The sequence below is a fragment of the Diabrotica virgifera genome, chromosome 1, assembly GCF_917563875.1.
Source record: "Diabrotica virgifera virgifera chromosome 1, PGI_DIABVI_V3a".
Classification (NCBI taxonomy): Eukaryota; Metazoa; Arthropoda; class Insecta; order Coleoptera; family Chrysomelidae; genus Diabrotica; species Diabrotica virgifera.
In genome coordinates this window covers 176,135,422-176,160,081 of record NC_065443.1, presented here as the reverse complement: position 1 = coordinate 176,160,081, position 24,660 = coordinate 176,135,422, and the positions used below count along the sequence as shown (strand labels likewise).

Below are 24,660 nucleotides of genomic sequence, written 5' to 3'. Positions count from 1 at the left end.
ATGTTGGGCTAAGGCACAAGTTGGTTTTTTCAAATTGATATCACTACGGTGTGAAATTAAACGTGATTTTAAAGCTCGCTTTGTCTGCCCTACATAACATGCGTCACATTCAGCACAAGGTATGTGGTAGACCACATTAACTTGTTCCAATGGGGACAAGGGTGTTTTAGTCTTAGAGAACAAATTTCTGACTGTTCTTGCGTTCTTAATTGCAATCTTAACAGGAATATTATTATTTTTATATAGTTTAATAAGTTTATCAGTAACCTGAGGAAAATACGGAAGTGAAGAAAACTGGGAAACAGGAGTCCCAAGATTAGTAGTAGGCAGAATTGTGATGTTAACAGTATTATTCGATATTGATCTAAGTTGGTCACCATTGGGTATGTCGTTCAGAGAAGAACCGTAGCTTTGGGAAAAAAGAAATTTATTGATAAGGGAGGAAGGGTAGGAATTATCTACCAATATACTTCTGAGTAGCAGAAGGGATTCCCTTCGATTAACCGGATGTGTCAACCTATGTAGCCTACAGCTTAAAGCTTTAATAAGATTTATTGAACTCGAGGACCCCAACAACCATAGTATCCCATTCTTGGACATGCGTGTCACTAGAAGTGGAGATAACACACTTTGTACAAGTTGGTATAGGAAACCAATGGCCTCTAATAGGTTTCTCAACTACCATTCTTGTCATCCTTTTAAATATAAAATAAATCTTATTAAAGCTTTAAGCTGTAGGCTACATAGGTTGACACATCCGGTTAATCGAAGGGAATCCCTTCTGCTACTCAGAAGTATATTGGTAGATAATTCCTACCCTTCCTCCCTTATCAATAAATTTCTTTTTTCCCAAAGCTACGGTTCTTCTCTGAACGACATACCCAATGGTGACCAACTTAGATCAATATCGAATAATACTGTTAACATCACAATTCTGCCTACTACTAATCTTGGGACTCCTGTTTCCCAGTTTTCTTCACTTCCTTATTTTCCTCAGGTTACTGATAAACTTATTAAACTATATAAAAATAATAATATTCCTGTTAAGATTGCAATTAAGAACGCAAGAACAGTCAGAAATTTGTTCTCTAAGACTAAAACACCCTTGTCCCCTTTGGAACAAGTTAATGTGGTCTACCACATACCTTGTGCTGAATGTGACGCATGTTATGTAGGGCAGACAAAGCGAGCTTTAAAATCACGTTTAATTTCACACCGTAGTGATATCAATTTGAAAAAACCAACTTGTGCCTTAGCCCAACATGCAATAGATACAAAACATAAGGTGGACTTTGATGAAGCCAAGATCCTTTGCAATGAACGCAACCTGTCGAAAAGACAGTTCTTAGAGATGTGTTTCATATTAAAAACCTCTAATGTACTTAACAAGAGAACTGACATCAGTAACTTGAGTCAAATATACCATGCATTGATTTTGCAGAATTAGTTGGTATTATTACACTCAAATTATTATATTGTAAAAAAGTTTTGTGGTTTTCAGGCTTTTTCCACTTCTTTAATAGTGATCTTGCGGAATCAGTCGATGTTATTCACTTAAATTATTTTATTGTAAAAAAGTTTTTGGTGGTTTTTTCAAGCTTTTCCCACTTTTTTTTTGATAATAACAGTTTACTTAATAGATGAACAATTTAAAATTTTTCCATAGGATAAAATTTTGCATTATTGATATTAATTATAAATTACAATTTGCTAAACTGATTTATAAATTTTCTTAAATTATTGCATATTTTTTTCTTGCTTTTTGAGCTGCGATATATGGGAGTTATACTGTTGTACTATCTTATATATTAGTTAGTTAACTGGATTACCAGTACTAACGTAGGCACTTTTCCATATAATTGTGTGAAGTGCCCTCACTTGTTTAAAATAAACTGTGATTCTTGTCTACGAGGTATAAGGTACATCCCTTGATTACTTCTTGATATTACTTTCACTTTCTAAACACTTTTATAACTGTTTTAATTACATCAATTTAAATTTTACCGCGCTGCACTGCAGTTGTCAGTCACTCTTTGTTATAATTTTTTAAAGGTTGCCTGCCTCTTGGCGAGATGTCAGTTTACACCTGATAATTCAAACTCCATTTTCTTTTGTGTGTCGGTTGGGCTAGGATGACCTGCTGGTAACTATTTGACTTTAAATTTTCAAAGTTGCATATTAGCATTCTACTCATTTAATGATGTTACCTAAAGTTAAAATGAAGTATGCTTAAATACTACTAAGTTTTTGGAAGTGAATCTGGTTTTTTCTTGGTTCATTCTTGACTTCAAAAAAAAGCAAGCCGGCTTTTTTCCACTTGTTTTTTATATATGACTGTTACCACATGGTCTTGTCTTTGGCTGTACTAAAGTTTTTTAAATATTAACTATACACTTAAATGTTATATACTTTTACATTACGTTGGTTCATGGATAAGGTTTTTTTACTATGTACATCTTATCTTTTGCTACATGTCTTTTTAAGGTAACGCTAGTGCTTTTTTACCTCTCTTTTGGATGTTGTCTCTTATACCACTCTTTTTGTAGATGAACTGATGATGTCTACTGAGCAGTAGACGAAACGTCTTCAATAAATAGATGAAGTAGCTGAATTCTTTGTCTCTTTTTTCACCCACTTGACCGATAAAACCCTACACTTACGAGTGCTCCTTTGTTATATATATATATATATATATATATATATATATATATATATATATATATATATATTCTATAACACTATAAAACAGTATTGAAATTATCGGGAATTGCGGTCTGTGGCTTAGATTGAAACTACATTTAATTCTGTTGAATTCGATATTTCGATGAGTATTTATTAATTTTTCATCTTCATCAGGAACAAACTAAAAAATTAACTAACAGTTAGGTACAAACATAATATTACAATGATATAACTTACGAATTGTTGTAGGTATGTTATATAAAGCAACTTAACTTAAAGCTATGCATGTCGTTTCACGAGAACGTCGAGGGCGGCACTGAGTCAGGTTTTCTCACATGTGTTAAGGGTCAAAAGTTCCAATATCGAGCCATCTGTTTAATATTCTGCTATTTTTCGAATTTTAAAACATTGCAGTAAATTTCGCTTAATCTACTTGTGTCTGATTTGTAATTAATTGAACGTTTATTACTGTTTATGTGGTACATCTCGAGGAACAATCTTTTCTTATAATTGCTTTCTGAATCTAAGATCTTGATATCTGACAATTTAAATTGGTGTCCTGTTGTTATGGAATGGTGTGCTGCTGCACAAGTATTTTTGTGTGTTTTACAATCACTTTTGTGCTGCGTTATTCTTTGTTTCAGCCATTGCGATGTTTGTCCTATATACTGCCCATCACATTCGAGACAAGAAAGTTGATAGATGATATCACTCTGGTTTAGAAGCGGTGTCTGGTCTTTAAGCTTCGAGAATAAGCTGTAGTTGGATATGCTATTGTATTTCGCTATTTTGATTTTAGGAATTCCGCTCAGCAGCTTGATTATATTGTTGGTTAAGCCATTTATGAAGGGCAACTTTTTGTAAATCACGGGATCTGATGGTCTGTTGTCACGTTGCCCGTCGTATAAGTCTGAGTTATATATCAGTTGCTTAAGAATTTTACTTGGATAGCCGTTGTTCAAGAATATGTTGTAGAGTGTTTTTAAATTCTTTTGTGTGAACAGGTCATTGCTGATGTGTAAAATTCTGTTTTTCATTGCCACAACAGTGTTGTGTTTTTGGCTTTTCGAGTGCTGAGAGAAATAATTTATATATCTTCCAGAGTCAGTTGGTTTCTGATACCAATCCAAAATTATCTTGTTCTCTGTGGTTCTTATCACCTTAGTGTCTAAAAAGGGCACACTTTGTTCTTTCTCCTCCTCAACGGTAAATTGTAGGTGTTTGTGAAATCCATTGAAGAGGTCCAGTGTAGTTTGAATAGAGTCCTCGGGGATCGCACTTATCACATCATCCACATATTTGTATATGAACGGTAACTTGAACGGTAGTCGTGGAATTACTATATTAAATAGATGATCTAAAACTATGGTGGCTAGAATGGGGCTGATAGGAGAGCCCATGGGAGTGCCAAAGATTTGTGAGTAAAAAGTTCCACCGAAAGAAAAGTAAACATTAGAAAAAATAAAATCGATTAGTTTGAAGAAGTTATTCTTACTTAGTGTGGTGTTGGGTTCTATTAAGTGCCAATTTTGCTCTAAAATTTCAATAATCACGACTACCGTTCAAGTTACCGTTCATATACAAATATGTGGATGATGTGATAAGTGCGATCCCCGAGGACTCTATTCAAACTACACTGGACCTCTTCAATGGATTTCACAAACACCTACAATTTACCGTTGAGGAGGAGAAAGAACAAAGTGTGCCCTTTTTAGACACTAAGGTGATAAGAACCACAGAGAACAAAATAATTTTGGATTGGTATCAGAAACCAACTGACTCTGGAAGATATATAAATTATTTCTCTCAGCACTCGAAAAGCCAAAAACACAACACTGTTGTGGCAATGAAAAACACAATTTTACACATCAGCAATGACCTGTTCACACAAAAGAATTTAAAAACACTCTACAACATATTCTTGAACAACGGCTATCCAAGTAAAATTCTTAAGCAACTGATATATAACTCAGACTTATACGACGGGCAACGTGACAACAGACCATCAGATCCCGTGATTTACAAAAAGTTGCCCTTCATAAATGGCTTAACCAACAATATAATCAAGCTGCTGAACGGAATTCCTAAAATCAAAATAGCGAAATACAATAGCATATCCAACTACAGCTTATTCTCGAAGCTTAAAGACCAGACACCGCTTCTAAATCAGAGTCATATCATCTATCAACTTTCTTGTCTCGAATGTGATGGGCAGTATATAGGACAAACATCGCAATGGCTGAAACAAAGAATAACGCAGCACAAAAGTGATTGTAAAACACACAAAAATACTTGTGCAGCAGCACACCATTCCATAACAACAGGACACCAATTTAAATTGTCAGATATCAAGATCTTAGATTCAGAAAGCAATTATAAGAAAAGATTGTTCCTCGAGATGTACCACATAAACAGTAATAAACGTTCAATTAATTACAAATCAGACACAAGTAGATTAAGCGAAATTTACTGCAATGTTTTAAAATTCGAAAAATAGCAGAATATTAAACAGATGGCTCGATATTGGAACTTTTGACCCTTAACACATGTGAGAAAACCTGACTCAGTGCCGCCCTCGACGTTCTCGTGAAACGACATGCATAGCTTTAAGTTAAGTTGCTTTATATAACATACCTACAACAATTCGTAAGTTATATCATTGTAATATTATGTTTGTACCTAACTGTTAGTTAATTTTGTAGTTTGTTCCTGATGAAGATGAAAAATTAATAAATACTCATCGAAATATCGAATTCAACAGAATTAAATGTAGTTTCAATCTAAGCCACAGACCGCAATTCCCGATAATTTCAACACTGTTTTATAGTGTTATAGAATATACTTGCACGGTCGATAAATACATCGGATTTCGAATCCAGTTCTGTATATATATATATATATATATATATATATATATATATATATATATATATATATATATATATATAAACTAGAAATGATCACAGCTGATTAGTAATTATCAATTTACAAATTATTGGGTTAACAGCTGAAATGGAAGACTCAGTGTACTCTTTTCTACGATTCCAATATTTCGTTAACAGTCGTTAACATCATCAGGGACGCTGAAATAATATTAAAGGTATAATAGTGAAACTGGGTATTAAAAAACAACTCACCAGTTTGAGATTTTAGTCAACGATGTTATAAATGTGTAAAAAAGCGGCATTAACAAAAAGAATTGCAGTGAATGTTATTAAAAATTAAAAAATATAATAAATATAAAAAAATGGAACTATAATATAAATAACTATGCTAAAAAACCACTAATTATTAAAATCTTTTAAATTCGTCGCACAGAAAGGTATTAGAGACAATTATGTCAATATACTGTCAATTATGACAGAAAGAGGTAGTATATTATGAACTAGAATCTAAACTAAAATCTTTATTGACATTTAAGTTTTTATCAAGTTCAAGAAGGAAAGAATAGATCTCTGTTAATTGTTTAATATCTGTTCTTTTATTAATTGTCTGTTCATTCTGATAAATAAATGCCATTTCAAGAAAAGTTCTTTTGTGATAGTTCTTTTCATTTGTTAAAATTTTTACAGATTCAAAGTCCATATTATGGCTTTCATTTACAACATGTGTAGCTAAAGAGCACCTGTCTGGATATAATCTACAATCACTTTTATGACTTGTCATACGATCTTTGACTCGTCTAGTTGTTTGGCCTATGTACTGTTTGTCACAATCAATACATGGTATACTGTAAACTACATCAGTCAATAGCTCCTTTGGAGATCTATCCTTCATCTTTGAAAATAAGTTATTAATAGTTAAAACTGGTTTACTAGCTATTTTGATGTTTAGCTCGTTTTTTACAATTCGTGTGAGTTTTGATGTAATCTCTCTAATGAAGGGCAAAGAGATGAATGAAACTACTTCCGGAATGACAACATTATTATTGTTAGCTGTATTATGATTATCTACAATAGTTGGTGTGATAGATGGAGTGTTAAATAATAAGTGTTTTAACATTATAGGAGGATAAGAATTATCTAAAAACATGTTATATAGTTTTTTTAGATTAGTTTGATGGAATGATTTATCAGCAATTCGTTCAATCCTAGTTCGCATTTGTTTTACTAAGTTAAATTTTATTGAGTGTTTATGGTAAGACCAATAATTCAGGTATCTACCTGAACTTATTGGTTTCATGTACCAATCAACTAAGATAGTATTATTTGTTGTGCGATATAATTTGGTATCTAAAAAAGGAATGGAACAATGGTCATCCTCTACTTCAACTGTAAATTGTATATGAGGATCAAAGCTATTAAAAATAAATAACAATTCATCTGTACTATTAGTAGGTATAGCTAAAATTAGGTCATCTACATATTTTTTGACAAAGAATGAGCTGTATGAACAAATCTACAAGCTGCTTATATGATGGATGATTTGTTAGATATAGTTATTCCTGTACTACCTTTTACACCTTTCTTTGTCAAAAAATATGTAGATGACCTAATTTTAGCTATACCTACTAATAGTACAGATGAATTGTTATTTATTTTTAATAGCTTTGATCCTCATATACAATTTACAGTTGAAGTAGAGGATGACCATTGTTCCATTCCTTTTTTAGATACCAAATTATATCGCACAACAAATAATACTATCTTAGTTGATTGGTACATGAAACCAATAAGTTCAGGTAGATACCTGAATTATTGGTCTTACCATAAACACTCAATAAAATTTAACTTAGTAAAACAAATGCGAACTAGGATTGAACGAATTGCTGATAAATCATTCCATCAAACTAATCTAAAAAAACTATATAACATGTTTTTAGATAATTCTTATCCTCCTATAATGTTAAAACACTTATTATTTAACACTCCATCTATCACACCAACTATTGTAGATAATCATAATACAGCTAACAATAATAATGTTGTCATTCCGGAAGTAGTTTCATTCATCTCTTTGCCCTTCATTAGAGAGATTACATCAAAACTCACACGAATTGTAAAAAACGAGCTAAACATCAAAATAGCTAGTAAACCAGTTTTAACTATTAATAACTTATTTTCAAAGATGAAGGATAGATCTCCAAAGGAGCTATTGACTGATGTAGTTTACAGTATACCATGTATTGATTGTGACAAACAGTACATAGGCCAAACAACTAGACGAGTCAAAGATCGTATGACAAGTCATAAAAGTGATTGTAGATTATATCCAGACAGGTGCTCTTTAGCTACACATGTTGTAAATGAAAGCCATAATATGGACTTTGAATCTGTAAAAATTTTAACAAATGAAAAGAACTATCACAAAAGAACTTTTCTTGAAATGGCATTTATTTATCAGAATGAACAGACAATTAATAAAAGAACAGATATTAAACAATTAACAGAGATCTATTCTTTCCTTCTTGAACTTGATAAAAACTTAAATGTCAATAAAGATTTTAGTTTAGATTCTAGTTCATAATATACTACCTCTTTCTGTCATAATTGACAGTATATTGACATAATTGTCTCTAATACCTTTCTGTGCGACGAATTTAAAAGATTTTAATAATTAGTGGTTTTTTAGCATAGTTATTTATATTATAGTTCCATTTTTTTATATTTATTATATTTTTTAATTTTTAATAACATTCACTGCAATTCTTTTTGTTAATGCCGCTTTTTTACACATTTATAACATCGTTGACTAAAATCTCAAACTGGTGAGTTGTTTTTTAATACCCAGTTTCACTATTATACCTTTAATATTATTTCAGCGTCCCTGATGATGTTAACGACTGTTAACGAAATATTGGAATCGTAGAAAAGAGTACACTGAGTCTTCCATTTCAGCTGTTAACCCAATAATTTGTAAATTGATATATATATATATATATATATATATATATATATATATATATATATATATATATATATATCGACCGTTAAGTACCAATACCTTCTATCTAACGACAAGTAAATTTTACAGGAGAAGCAAAAAACTTATTTAATTTTGCTCTGCCAATCAGAATAATTTAATATATGGACTTTCTACTTTTTTATGTATAAGATTATCGTACCTCACATATTTGATTTTGAAAGAGCTTTTGAAAAAGACAGTTTGTCAGTTAGGAGGTATTGTTTTTCTCTGTTACTTGAAATATATGTGTTTAATGGAAGATAGGAGGTCTTAAATGTAATTAAAAAATGAATTAAACTCAAAAAACTTTATTATTATTATTAATGATATCAACACATTAAGACTTCTGAGATAGTGAGTCATAGAATGTATGACAGTCTTGCGGTAACACAGTTTTCAATTGTTGTAAATGAGAGTACTTCGTAGAACTAATAGGTAGCACTTTGTCATGCAAGGGAGTATAAATCGGTTCAGGAATAATTTTAGGTCTTATGGGCAACTCACTCCACTCATCATCAAAGTTTAGTTTATATTGTATTTTTCCATCTATGGTATACAGTAAAGCCCTCAGATCTGTTACAACAGGATCTCCTACTTTACGACCTGGCCTAATGGAAGTGTATCGCCATGTGTCCTCATTTGCGTAATTTTTAAAAAATTGATAGTCAACCAATTTCACTTCATACGGAAATGGCTTACTTCTTGCTTCCTTAGTAGCAGAAGCATAATCGCTCGGAAGATGAATCTCACGATGCTTCAATTTAGTCTCGATAGCGCTGTGGACCGAGTCACACTCCATTTGAGTGTGACCCGGTTCTAAAAACTTTTGGGTTATAACTATCTGATATTTTACAGAAAAGGCAGATAATGCGTTAGACAAAATGTTATTCCGATTTTGGTATGTGCAGCCATCTGAAAATATTACTATAGGTAACCTGTTGGCGAGACAGTGTTGTGACAAGTAATCTAAAAGGAAGTTAACAAATGTGCTTGCTGTCAAGTCACTGGCAGTTTCGTCAAACCAATAGCATGTTGCATGATGAGTGACCAAATTGTAGACCGTATAGTTGTGACAACTTAACTTCGTTTTGAAGTAGAGGGCACTTGCAGTCAGATAAGGACACACTTTGACAGCTTCAAGATCCATTGTAAGAAGATTAAATTCACCAGCTTGTGCTTTTTCCTTGTCATGTTCTTTCTCGGCTCTTGCTCTTGATTTACGTTGAATATGATCTTTATATTTTTCGTCTGAAATATTTCCTTCTTTATAACTGACACAGATGTCACACATATCCTTTTTTAAGGTATAAATAGAAAGATTTGAATCTTTAAATATCTTGTCAAAAGTATGTCTGCTTGCACTCTCTTCGTTATTATTTGAGCACCATATTTTATAGGAATTATAGAGTTCTGTTTTATTTCGGTAATATGGCTCGATGAATAATTTTCTCGAATTTTTTCTATTATAATGAGAGGGAAGTGTTGGGATATTTTTAAAAAATTCACGTAGCATCTGGATTCTTGTCGCCGTTCCTCTTGGCACAACTCGTTTTCGATTGCTATTGGTGACTTCATTACATGGAAGTGTTTTATGAACTGACTTCTTGACCCAAGATTGTACAGTAAAAGAACCTAGGGAAAATGTATTTAAAAAGGATGTCTTGCAAACTCGCAAATTACCCTCAGCTGTAGGCAAAAAATACTGGAAAGTACCTTCCCGTCTTGTCTCACACCCTACAGTTTTTCTAGCAGTAGTTTGTCGGGAGACTAATCCATTTATATAAATCTTCCTTTGTTCCCAATTTAAGTTTGTCCAAAAATTATTAAATATATCTTGTCGCATCTCCACGGTCAGTTTTTCACAATTCCTGACTTTACTTGTTGTACATTTTTTAGACTTGCATGCTTCACCCAGTTTGCGAGCGCTTCGGGGAGTATTGTGTAACATTTTTCCCTCTTTCGGATTTGTATAACCTAAGTAATCTTTGCCAAGCATTCTTAACTCTTTGTTACGATTTTTTTTCCAAGTCTTACTATCTGGTTTAATTTTTCTTTTTCGTTCTTCATTGATTTCTCCGAAATAAACCTGTCTTGGCACCAGCTCAGAATCCGGCACACTATTTTCTTCAGACACCCTATCTTCGCTCTCAGTCTCCGATGAATCAGACTCTGGGTTATAGGAACTTTCACTGGGTGAAAAATCGTGAGCTGAAGATGTACTTGGAGTCGATGCTCTCTCTGTAATTACATTTTCAGTATGAAGTTCCTCGTTTAACTGTTGGAAGTGGGAGTCTTCCAAATTGTTGGAGGAAAACACATTTTGATAGGAACGATTACTTTCTTGATTGTCAGACAAGGCAAGACTACCAACTTGTTGGCTTGTACTAATAGGAGGAGTAATATTTTCATTTGTCTCCGGAATGTAGGAACTTCCATCTGGTAACAGTACACTGTGGATCAATGTCGTAGTTTCATGAATTAAGTTTACACAGTGTTCGTCTTGGCTCAGATTTTTAGATTGTGATCTTGTGGGCTCTAAACCTTCAGAAATAATAACGCTAGTAGTAGACTCACTTGTGCAGCCATAAGGAATGTTTTCATCAAGTTTCAAAGCCAATCCTAATATTTCAGCTGCCCGTGTTTTCCTACGTCGATCTTGATTGATATTCATCTGTAAAAAAATTTGCATTTAGGTACTACTTTGAGATTTTACTTGAAAATTCAATGCTTTAAACATTGCTTGTTACGTAAATATAACTATTAGGGGATCGAAAATAATCTTTATTATAATTTATCATATAAAATCAAAATGTTTTGTTTCCAATGTTAGTTAAAACGTACTTTAATATTAATAGCTGCATTTTTCTGTTCTTAAACAGCTTTTCATTATGACAAAATATCCGATATGCCCGTTTTTTGCGCCGCCTATGTACTACGAACACCTTAAGTAATTTTAATTATTTTTGTGGAAAGATCTGCTATCTACATTTCAATTTACTAAAACTCCCTTTGGTGGTTGTGTGTACATTTTTAACTATAACTGTATTATAAGCCTTGAATATGTAACTATCATCTTAACTTAAAATTAATTTATAAGAACTTTAACACACAAAAACATGAGTTAAATTGAGGTTAGGTATTTATTTTTTGTACAAAGTCTTACTTAGGCTGTTAATTTTAGTTGTAAAACACTCCTTACCTTTTGATAACACCAGACACACACGTAAATACAATATTGTACGGCAGAAGAACTAAATAAGATACAAAAAACGAATAATACCGGGAAACTGTTGATAGGCGGTACAACTAACAAACAACAACCACAAATGAGTAGATAGAAGGTATTTCTGCTATTCAGTTAGAAGGTATTTCCGGCATAAAAAACGCTGATTAAGGTAGGATATATTTCCATGATGTTATTTTAAATACTTTGAGAATAGATACAGTTAGGATATTTTGTTAGAAGATGCGTAACAAGCTTTGCAGTTAGATGGCGCGATAAACTTATTTTTGAAAAAAATGTAGATAGGAGGTATTGGTACTTAACGGTCGATATATATATATACAGAGAGAGTCTGTAAAGTGGAATAAATTCAATATCTCAAATACTAATTGTTTTTTTGGAAAATGCTCAGACCCGTCGATTAGTATTTCAAATTGTCCTTTTTGACATTCAATAAAAATGTATACAGGGTGTCCCACTTTAGAGATATGACGTCATCGTCGATTTTCTTAAATGGCAACACTGTCATTTTGATAGCTAATTTGATAGGGTTTGTAAAGTTATACATAACTGCAAAATATCAAATTTTTTTTCTCTACCATTTACAAGATAATAGAAAATAACAAAGTTATATCTGTAATTTGGAATATATTCAATAATTAAAATACTAAGGCCCGGTCTTTTCACCTCCGAATAAGTAGTTAACGGGAAGTTTATCTGACAGATAAAAAAAGTAGCGTCTTTTCACTCTGGAATAAAGTTATCCGGCAGATAAATTGACGTTAAATATCAAATATTTAACTGCCGAATAAAGTACCGAATAAGAAGTTATCTGGAAGATAAACTTTGATTTTCGTATATTTCATGGTTTCTGATTGCCACGAAACTAAAAATATAACCTAAAATCTTGTAGGTCTGATTGAATTTATTGCAAAAGTAAAATTTTGTTCTTTCTAAAAATTCTCAATCACAAATTTTATGTTATTTTGTTTTTATACATACCTACCTACTGTAATTTTTTAAGCCGAGTTATTAGATATTAAATTAAAGATGGGTTATAATTTGAAAAAATTATATATTGTATACCTACTCAACTATATTCATTTACAAAGGAAAACAAGTTGTAAAAAATAAAATAGTTTTTTATCCCATCTTGCATAAGTATCTATCTTAAAGTTACCCACTAGAATAATCTGTAAAACATGAAATTGGTAAAAGTTTTACCTCTAGTTTTGTTACAAAATTGTTTAGTTTTCTCATTTTTAAAATAATGATTTCTTTGAATTGCCGAATATTTTATGATTCCAAAATGAAAGGTATTGATATAGTAACTAGAATTAAGTATGCTCCAAAACAGTAGATACCTACCTTGAAAAAAAAAGCTGCAGAGTTAAGTATCCAAAACATACTGGGTGTATCATGAAATTCTCAAAATTTTCAATAAATCTATAGAATATAGGAAGACTGATTTTATATTCTGGCAATTTCGTAATACTCCCTGGATATGTTTTAAATAGGTACCTTCTTACTAATCGCTACCTACATTCTAATACCACGTATGAAGATTTTTAGGTGAAACGAGTTAGAGGTTGATTCTGAGTATATTCCCAAGTACGAGGAAACATTATTTCTCGTACTTGTGATTAGAATCATTCAGTAAAGTGTGCGCAATATACTCAGAATCAACCTCTAACTCGTTTCACCTAAAAATCCTCATACGTGGTATTGAATGTAGGTAGCGTAATATTTTTTGTGCCAAATATAAATAATTCTGTATTATTGCTCTTTAAATTCAGATCATAGCAATGGGTTGTTACTTGGATATTCTGATTGTCCACTGATGAGTCCAGAAATACATATCGCCCTTTTTGTATATGGCAGAAAACAAAACAATTAAATTGATTCAATTGTCCTATCTTACACTGAAGCAATATATTTATAACATAGAGAGAGAAATGAAAATGAAGACAATTTTGAAAATGAATTGCTAAGTATAGACCAGGAATAAGCTAAATTATTGAATTTACTGAAGATGTTTGATAACCTTATAAAAATTTTTGTGTTAAGCTTGTCATGCACGGGGATCTATACTAAAATATATCTCATATCACTCACTATAGTAACGAGTGAGGCTGCATACATGGAACTATAATGTATATTATGGTTCCGTTTATGCAGGCTCACTCATTATTATAGTGAGCACTATGAGATGTAATATATCTATTATAGTATACCTCCTGGTCAGTAACATGCTTTATGGGGAAATAGAAGGATCAATAATATACATGTATCATTTTTTATTCTTTATTTAATTGTCCTTTGTATAATTTAATTTTTAAATTTAATAAATCAATGAATTTTTGTGTCTCTCTTCTGCCCTTTCATTTTCTCTAGCACGCTTGTGTTGTACCTTTTCGTCCTCTTTTTCTATCTGAAGCAATTGAGGTATGTTTAGTATTAGCGTTGTTCTTTCTTGTAATACATTCTCTAGTTTTTTATTGGTAGCTTACTACTGGAACTAGCTTTTTTCTTTAAGAACGCAGGATTGAATCTTCTAGATGTTTGTCATATCTGTAACTAATTTTTTTATTTAGAAAAGTGAAAGGTATCTACTAACAAATATTAAAATTAGGTTTTATTCTTGTTATTGGGATTCTTCAAGTTACCATGTAATGTAAATTATCCAATCTTTAAAAATATTGTGTTTTGATATACTTAGTTGGTTATTTCCCTAGTTTACTATTCAATATACCAGTTGGATGGATTATAAATCTGTAGCGTTTTGACGATGATTGATATGTCCATCTAGCCTAATTTTTCAGGAGAGCATTTTGAAAGTTTGAATCATGTTTTGCCAACCCAAAAACGAAAAGTAATCAACATAAGAAATCAAGTAATATATCAAGTTCTGGCCTACCTAATACAGTAGAACCCCGATTATCTGTGCTCTTCGGGACCGAAGGTGGCACTGATAATTGAAAAGCACGGATAATCCGAACATGTATTTCATATTATGTATAATACGTACGTATACACATACATAATATGTATGTGTATACATAGATATTATTATGTACCTACTATAAAGAGATAACAGAAAAAAATAAATCTTTCATTATGAGTCTCTCTTTCGTCATATAGAGTCAAGTGATTTACGATGACGCTATTTTGATAAAACCTCAAAAATGCAACTTGAGTAATAGAAAGCCCACCCAGATAATCGGGGTTCTACTAAGTAAGTTAAAAGGGGACATAACTTTTATACAAAAGATATGTGGAACAAAGGGGTTTTTACCTTCATCATACACATACCAAACTCCACCATCTTGAAGAAATTTTACTAAATAGCATATCAAGCAAATAATCTCATTCTGGCTAAAATCGGACATAAAATCAAATTTTTGCCTTACCACTACAGAAATATAGTATTGAATTTAAATAAAAGTTCTTCTTCTTCTTCCTTTATTGGGTTATATCCCTCGGGATAATTCGCCCAGCTTACACCAGGGAAATACTCTTGTCTTGCTCTGGGCAGTCGAATATTTCCGAATATATATGTTAAAGCCTCATTTTTTTTTTTTTTTAAATATATATTAGCAGGAACATCTTCGTATAGGGCCAGACAGTCCCTACAGGAAAGGCAATATTATACCATAAGGGTTAAGGCTTTTATCATTTGGAGGTCCAATATCTTTTTATATCTTTATCTTCTTAATTTTTTTAATTCAAATTTGGGAATTGATTAATTTATAAATTAAGTTTGGCTAAGTTAAGGAATTTAAGGATCAGGTTAATCCTACGTGGATTAAGGTTGGGCATAAGTAGGCAAATTTCAATGGGAGTAGGGATATTTGTCTTGGCTAATTCTTTATATAGGTCAAAATTGGGTGACATATTTATAGGGCACTCAAAAATCAGATGATTTAAGGACCCAACTCGGCCACAGTCACAATATGGGTCATCTTTTACTCCTATCCTGAATAGGTGAACTGGAGTAGCACAATGACCTGTCCTCATTCTAATAATGGTGGTTATATGTCTTCTGTTTTGGTATGCAAAATTGTGGTACCAGGGGAGTTTATCTATCTGACCTACAATTTTAGAGTAAAATGAATTATTTCGATTTTTCCCCTGCCATTCTTGCTTCCACCGATTCCAGATGGAATGCTTGATGTCTGGTAGAAAGTTGGAATAGTGAAGAGTGATACCAGCAGCTACATTTAAGGTTCTACCTATATTAGCTAGTTTATCAGCCACCATGTTCCCTTTAATATTCGAGTGTCCTGGAATCCATGCCAGACTAATATTAACGTTATTTTCTTTCGCTTCAATGATGCCTCTCTTGGTCATGAACGATGAATGTTCTGTTTCCATAGAATAGGTTGATCTGCCTATTTTCTGTAAGGCACTTTTAGAGTCCGAGCAGATGATTGCTTGTTTAATCCCATTTTTCAAAATAATTTGGAGGGCATGATTAATTGCGACAATCTCAGCCGTACATATTTGGGTATACTTAGGTAGTTTACTGGTATAAGAATAGTTGATCTCTCGGCTAAAGACACCAAAGCCTGCTGATCCATCATCATCAACCGAGCCGTCCGTGAAGAATTTGGTGTGACTAGGTTTATTTAGAATTATTTTTTGGAGTTGAACTGAGGCAAGTTCATCTGAACGATTAGATTGGATATTTATGATTGGAATTGTTGATAATTGATGGTCTAGTTCAAAGTTATGGCATGGGTATAAGTCACTTAAATATAAGTTGGGATAAGTACTTTTAAATTTGTTTTTTAAAAGCACTAGAAATGGAATACTTCTGTTTTTCCAATGATTTTGGTTCCTTTGAATTGCCAAGTCTAACAGGTCGAGAGCGGAAATAATTGGGTTGCCAATTAACATTAAATTTTTTAATATAAATTTAGAGCTAAGCCATTCCCATCTAGATTTAAGCGAGATCTGACCACTTTCACTTAAGAGAGCATGAATTGGGGTAGATTTCATGCATACAGTTATAATTCGGATACTTTTGTATTTTAGTTTCTCCAATCTTTTAATTAAGGAAGTTGGACAATCGAAAATTACCTGGCAGCCAAAGTCCAGATGGCTCTGAATCAGACCATTGTGTACAATTTGTAAGGTTTTTGGATCACTTCCCCAATAAGTCCCACAAAGAGCTCTCATCACATTCAGGCCACGATTTACTTTTAGTTCTATTGAGTTTACATATGAATTCCACTTTAAGTTTTTTTGAATATTTACCCCCAGGTATTTGACTGAATCCACCCAACCAATATTCTGGTTACAAAATATTACGTTAGGGGGAGAGATTTTCGTGTTTCCTTTTGTAAATAATATTGCAGAAGATTTGTTCTTAGACAGATTTAAATTGTGGTCTAGCAACCATGATTCCATCTGAATCAATAATTTATTTACATTAATTACCAATTCATTAATATCACTCCCTCTAATCAGAAGAACCAAATCGTCTGCATACTGAATTAGTTTGCATGAAGAGGGGATTAAATTATACAGGGAAAGACAATATAGGTTGAAGAGGATAGGGCTTAATGGGGAACCTTGGGGTAGTCCCAGACTTGATTTTCTTGGGCCATGGGTTTGTCCCAGTTTGTCTTTGACAAATAGCTCTCTATCATTTAGAAGGCAGAAAATCAAATTAGCCAGTTGGGTTGGAATGTTATACTTTAATAATTTGGAATACAAGAGTGATATATTGACATTATCATAAGCAGAAGAGATATCTAGAAATATGCCAACAGTGTATTGATTTTGAGCGAAGCCTATTTGAATTGTTGAGGTGAGGTATGTAAGGCATTCCGTACAACCTCTACCCCTTCTAAATCCTAGTTGTAGTGGATTAAAAATCTTATTATATTCCACAATCCACTCTATTCTATTCTTTATAAGAGTTTCGAGCATTTTGCCTACACATGAAGAAAGAGCTATTGGTCTAAAGTTTAACGGATTATTACAATCTTTATCTTTTTTGATTATAGGTAAAATTACTGATTGTTTCCACTGAACAGGAACTATACCCGTTCTAAGACTTTCATTGAAAAGTTGAATTAATAACAAAGATCCAACAACGGGAAGATTTTTTAACATTGAGTAGGAAATCTGATCCAAACCAGGAGCCGAGTCAGATTTAATTGAGAGGGAGTTCTGATACTCGTCGAGAGCAAATGGCGGTTCTAGGGCTTGAGGAGATCTAACCAATACTTTATTGACAGCGGAAAGGGGGGTTAAGCAACATAGAATTTCGTGGGATATAGGAGTAGAGGGCAATTGTGTATATATTGAAGGTTTCGAAGCCGATACCTTAATAATTTTCTCCCACACAACTTTTAGAGGAGTGTTTCTATTTAATTTACTGCAAAATAGTCTGAAACTATTTTTACGTTTTGATTTTAGGAATTTTCTTGATTTGGCTATATTCTTTTTAGCCTCGATATAGTTTTCCATTGAGGGGATATTTTTAAATTTTTTTAAGGCAGACACTCTCGCAGAGAGGACTTCAGCACATGAGTCATCCCACCATGGAATGTGGTATTTGGAATTATTAGGAGGGTGAAGCCAAGGTATTGTTTCATCAGCTACCGATGATATGGAGTTAGTAAAAAATTCGTAACCTTCCCTGGGAGAAGCTAAGAAAATGCTGTTTAAATTGTTATGATAAGTAGACCAATCAGCTTTCTTTAGATTTCTTCTTTTACATGAATGCGGGGGAGATTGAGGACATACACCTATCTGACATATTATGGGGAAGTGGTCACTAGTTCCAGTATCTGAAATAGTGGACCACTTGCCCACACTGGCTGCCACATCGACTGATGCCATTGTTAGATCTACTACCGACTTACTGCCTCCTGGGGCCACCAGTCTAGTTGGGGACCCATCATTGAGAAATACTAGCTCAAGTTCCTCCAAAGAATCAAAAATAATCCTACCATTGTGACTGTCTCTAGAACTACCCCATGCCTTATGATTACAATTTAGATCACCCATGATTAAAAATGGCTTATTAAGTAATTTAACAAGGGAAAACCAGTTGGATTTGGAGATAGAGTTGTCTTGTGGACAGTATATGTTAAGAATATTCAAATTAAAGTTAGGGAGAAATGTGAGTTGGAATTGGACATCATGATTGAAGCCTGGATTGCCAATTTGAATTTCCCTATAATCAATATTATTTTTGATAAGAGTAATTAATCCGCCATAGCCATCCTCTCGATCTTTTCTGATTATTTGATACCCTCTACATCTTATAACATGTTGGTTTGAGAGCCAAGATTCGCTAATAAGGATTATATCTGGGTTAAGGTTTTTTATAAGGATTTTTAGATTGTCAGAATTAGTGTTATACGAACGTATATTCCACTGAATAATAGTTATCGGAGTGTTAGGATTCATTATAAAGAGTATGTTTGCTAGACCAAGGAGTCAAAAGATCTCGAATCCTCAGGCTCGAGATCCTCTATTCCCCTCCGACCCTGGTTTACATTTGTATTGAAAGGTGATACACTTTTGTTTATGCTAGTCTTTAGATCTGCCATATTGTAAGGAATGGAGTATGATTTTGAGTTTATTAAGTCCCTAATGAAGGTCATGACGAGCTCCCTGTGAGATTGGTTCAGCATAGACATGGCCTGATTGAAATCCAAATGAAGTTGGGATAAAGATTGTGAGTTAGTGATTTGAGAATCAGAGTGAGCAGGATTGAATTTTGAAGTCGAAGGCTCATTTATTCTTCTACCTGATGGATTAATAAGTAGTCTTTGGTGGGAGATTTTATCATAACCTGTATTTTCTTGTATTGAAGGTTTTCTTCTTTTTGGTGGAGATTGAGTGACTTGACTAAAAGGTTTTGAATATTGAGCTGAGGCTGCAGACCTCCTCTCCTGTGGTAAGATGCCATTCGAATTATTCTGATCGCTATGTAAGGGGGGGAAATCGTTTATGTTTAAAGATGAAATATTATGGATCCTAGGAACCTGCTGACTTGCCTCATAGGAAGATAGATTAGAAAAGGACATTAGATCCTTAATATCTTTTTGTCTGACTCTCTCTCTACAATTACGACTATTTGATTCATGGTCAGAAGATTTGCAGAAAATGCAATATTTTGTACACGTATTAGATGAAGAATCCTCATGAGAAGTTCCGCATCTAGCACATTTCTTTTTTCCTCTACATTGGTTCGTAGAATGGCCATAAAGTAAGCAATTTCCACATTGAAGAACAGGGCTGATGAATGGTGTGACCCTCATTGGTAGTTGATATATGGAAATTTCTTTAGGAATAGTTTTTCCAGAAAAAGTTATGCTAATAGTTCCCGTGGAGACAAATTCAACCTTTGAATCCACTTGTACTCTCCGGTTCATTCGCTTTACACTTAATATCTTACATAAAGCCAAGTTGGTTTCTGATGCCTCCTTTATTTCTTCCTCTGTGAATCTTTTATTAACTCCCCTTACTATACCCCTACAAGAAATCTGATGAAATGGAATGAACACGTCATACCCTAGGGCTTCCCAATCTTTCCTCACAACGAAATCGTTGGCTGCTTTTCTAGTGGCAAATAATACCCCTATCCTGTTTTTACCTTTTCTACTGATTTTCGTGATGTCTTTAATTTTTAAAACAGAAATAGATTTAGCTATACTTAACACGTGGTAATCTCCAATATTTTTATCCTGACCCTGGACAAATACTTCATAAGGACCTATGTCGGTCTCCGAAAATAGTATTTGTTTTTTTCCTTTAAGACTTTTCTGAATAATTGGAGGTTGAGATTGACATTCATGTTGGTTGATTTTATTAGGAGGGTCAGGTGGTGGAGGAGGATCGGGAGGAACTTCTTCCTCCATCTTATGCGGCAGATTGACGAATATAAAATCTATGCCAGTCGATGCAAATTAGAAATTAACAGGGAAATATAGATAGTTTTGGCCCTTACCCTTTGGATGAGTCGTCCGTTCACCTCGAACGATAATCACAGATTTGTCTATTTTAAGTTTTCTTCCAAAAAATCAAATGTCAAACACAACAAAATTCACAACAGATATTCACTGCGAAAAGAAGCCGAGGCTGTTCATCCCAGCGGACCTCGACTTCTTATCAACGATAAATAAAAAATTAACAAGAATTAACAACTGTTTTCACACTAAATTAGGTTTGATGAGGTTTTTTTAGCAAAAATTAAAAACTGTCAACTGTGACGTTTTCAACCAACTCCCCTTAAATAAAAGTTTTCCCCACATTAACAAATTTTTACATCATTGAACAGTTAATAGATATTAATAATATAATATGTTAAAATTATTAATTATGTAAACAAAATTACCACTGCATCTGTTTCATTAGCTAGCTTGTCTTTATTTAAACTTGTTTTTGTCTTCTTTACATACAAATCAACAGTTTTCCACTAATTTAAAATTTATTTACCTCTTGTTCAAGTTCTCCAGTAAACTTTTTCACCATAATCAATGTTTTCTTTCTAAAACAATATTGTTTGATTAAAATATGGAAATGTATTTCTAAACCTTATGACTATGATTTTATATACTTCTTATTTTAAGTTGTAATTCTTTGATTTACTTACATTTCCTTCTTCCAAAATGGAAATAAAATCGAGAAAATCATCTTGGTCTTGATTATGTGAATCTAATTATGTTAGGTTAAGTTAAAGCTGAAATTATAAAAATAAACACAAAAATCAGGTGTGTTCCGAATCCAAACTTACTTTTAAGCTTATCTACCGGATAACTAACTGGAACATAAATTGACGTGAAAAGACGGGTACATTTTATCTGGCGAATAAATATTTATCCTCCAGATAGCTAACTGCCAGATAAGAGCATATTTATTCGGAGGTGAAAAGACCGGGCCTAACTGTTTTTTTGAAAAATGCTCAGACCCGTCGATTAGTATATCAAATTGTCATTTTTGACATATAATAATAATGTATACAGGGTGTCCCAATTTAGAGATATGACGTCATCGTTGATTTTCTTAAATGGCAACACTATCATTTTGATAGCTATTTTGATAGCGTGTGTAAAGTTATACACATCTGAAAAATTTCAAAATTTTATTCCCTACCATTTACAAGATAATAAAAAATAACAAAGTTATGAAGAACAAGAAGTAATCAAATAATAATTGAATTTATTTATTTCAATTAAGCAAATGCTCATAACGTTGCCCATTGACAATTTGACAATAATTGAGGGCAACATTATGAGTTTTTGCTTAATTTATTGAAATAATTAAATTCAATTATTAGTTGATTACTTCTTTTTCATAACTTTGTTATTTTTTATTATCATCTAAATGGTAGAGACTACAAATTTGAAATTTTGCAGTTGTGTATAACTTTACACACCCTATCAAAATAGCTACCAAAATGACAGTGTTGCCATTTTAGAAAATCAACGATGACGTCATATCTCTAAATTGGGACACCCTGTATACATTATTATTACATGTCAAAAAGGACAATTTGATATACTAATCGACGGGTCTGAGCATTTTTCAAAAAAACAGTTAGTATTTTAATTATTGAATATATTCCAAATTACAGATATAACTTTGTTATTTTCTATTATCTTGTAAATGGTAGAGAATAAAAATTTGATATTTTGCAGTTATGTATAACTTTACAAACCCTATCAAATTAGCTATCAAAATGATAGTGTTGCCATTTAAGAAAATCGACGATGACGTCATATCTCTAAATTGGGACACCCTGTATACATTATTATTGAATGTCAAAAAGGACAATTTGAAATACTAATCGACGGGTCTGAGCATTTTCCAAAAAAAGACAATTAGTATTTGAGATATTGAATTTATTCCACTTTACAGACTCTCTCTGTATATATGTATATATATATATATATATATATATATATATATATATATATATATATATATATATATATATATATATATATATATATATAAGGATGTTAAGTAAGCGAGTACAACTATAAACATAGAAAAGAAAAATCATTGGCAAATAACTCGCAATGTGAATGTGAATATAAAATTAACAATATAAAAAGATGGAATGCAACTGCAGACACGTGTTGTTTCTGACTCATTAGTCGTCATCAGTACAGTATAGCCAAGTTAGAAGAATAATAGTTTAACTTGGAAAAAGATCACTACAGGAGCAATATTACCATTTGTGACAACAATGTCAGAAGACCCTGCCTTTCAGGGCGACGACCAACACAGTCACGGAGGTAAAGCTACCTGAGGAAAGAAAAGCCAAAACCTTATAAAATAAAGGATGTTAAGTAAGCGAGTACAACTATAAACATAGAAAAGAAAAATCATTGGCAAATAACTCGCAATGTGAATGTGAATACTTCTTCTTCTTTCTCATAATCCTTAGTGCCCTTCAGGGCGTCGGATATCGGGTTCCGCCTTTTATCCACTTCTTCCAATTGCTTCTATTGGTGGCCAGGTTCTTCATATCCCTCATACTGATGTGTCTCCTTTCACCTATATCTTGGATCTGGTCCATCCATGTCTTCCTCGGCCTTCCCTTTTTTCTTTTGTTTCCCATTTTGGCTTCATGTACCTTCTTTGTAAGTCTATTTTGCTCCATTCGTTGTATGTGTCCAAACCAGCTTAATTGTTTGTTTTCGATCTTCCTAATTATCGGTTCTTGTTCCAACTCTCTTCTTATATCTTCATTTCTGAATCTGTCAAACTTCGTAACTCCGGCTATTTTTCTCATGTATTTTATCTCCGTCGCGTTTATCATTGATTCATGTTTCTTTTGGACAATCCATGTTTCCGCCCCATATGTCATTATCGGATTTACTATGCTGTTATATACTCTGAGTTTAGTTTTGTTGCTTATTTCTGACTTTCCAAAAATTGTATTATTTAAAGAGTAATACACGCTAGTTGCCTTCTTCAGTTTATTACTTATTGCCAAGTCCGTTTTCCCATCATCTGTTATTATATTTCCCAGATATTCAAAAGTAGATACATGTTCTATTACTTTTTCCCTTACTATTATATTAGTATTCCTTTCTCTTTTCTCATCTTCATTTATTATCATAAGTTTTGTTTTGTTGAGGTTCATTTCCATTTTTAATTTATGTATCTCTTTTTGCCAAATATCTATTAGTTTCTGCATTTTCTCTACTGTGTCTGTGATTAGAACTATATCATCAGCGTATAGAAGGGAGTTGATCTTTATTGCATTTAAGTTTTTATATCCTACTATGTATTGAAGGTTTCTTGTTTGATCTTTGGTATTTTTGATTAAAGTATCCATGACTATTATAAACAAGAGGGGGCTTAGTCCATCTCCTTGTTTAATTCCCTTATCCCATTTAAAAGTGCCTGATCTTTTTCCATTTATTTGTACTTGGCCTTCTACTTCCATATATATAGATTTTATGACTTTTATCATCTTTTTTGGTATATTATAGCTCTCCACTATTTTCCACAATATTTCTCTGTTTATCGTATCAAATGCCGCCTTCAGATCGACGAACATGAGAAATAGTTCATTCCCTTTACGGCATTGTCTCTCTATTATATTTCTTATGATGTAGACGTTATCGTTTGTTTGACGGTTTGATCTGAATGCAGCCTGTTCGTCTTCCAATTCTTTCTCTATCACTGATCTTAGACGCTTCTCTATAATTCTCGTGTATACCTTGAAGGCGACCGATGACAAGCATATTGCTCTATAATTCTCGCATTCATTATGTTGTCCTTTTTTGTATATTGGTAGAACTATGTTCTTCTTCCAGTCATCTGGGATTTTCTCTGTACTCCATGCTTCCTTGCATATCTGTAATAGC

The 24,660-nt window shown here is 32.8% G+C and overlaps 1 long non-coding RNA gene across 2 annotated transcripts; it reads right to left on the bottom strand.

Moving 5' to 3' along the window:
• Positions 1-14,080: 14,080 nt before the first annotated feature.
• LOC126878893 (uncharacterized) lies at positions 14,081-21,719 on the bottom strand. 2 transcript variants are annotated; one of them, XR_007695861.1, is made up of 3 exons: positions 21,429-21,719; positions 21,171-21,323; positions 14,081-14,386 (listed from the first exon to the last, which is right to left on the bottom strand). It is a non-coding gene; the product is annotated as an uncharacterized LOC126878893 (long non-coding RNA). The 2 variants fall into 2 exon arrangements; XR_007695860.1 differs by having other exon boundaries at positions 14,086-14,386; positions 21,272-21,323.
• Between the last annotated feature and the right edge of the window lie 2,941 nt (positions 21,720-24,660).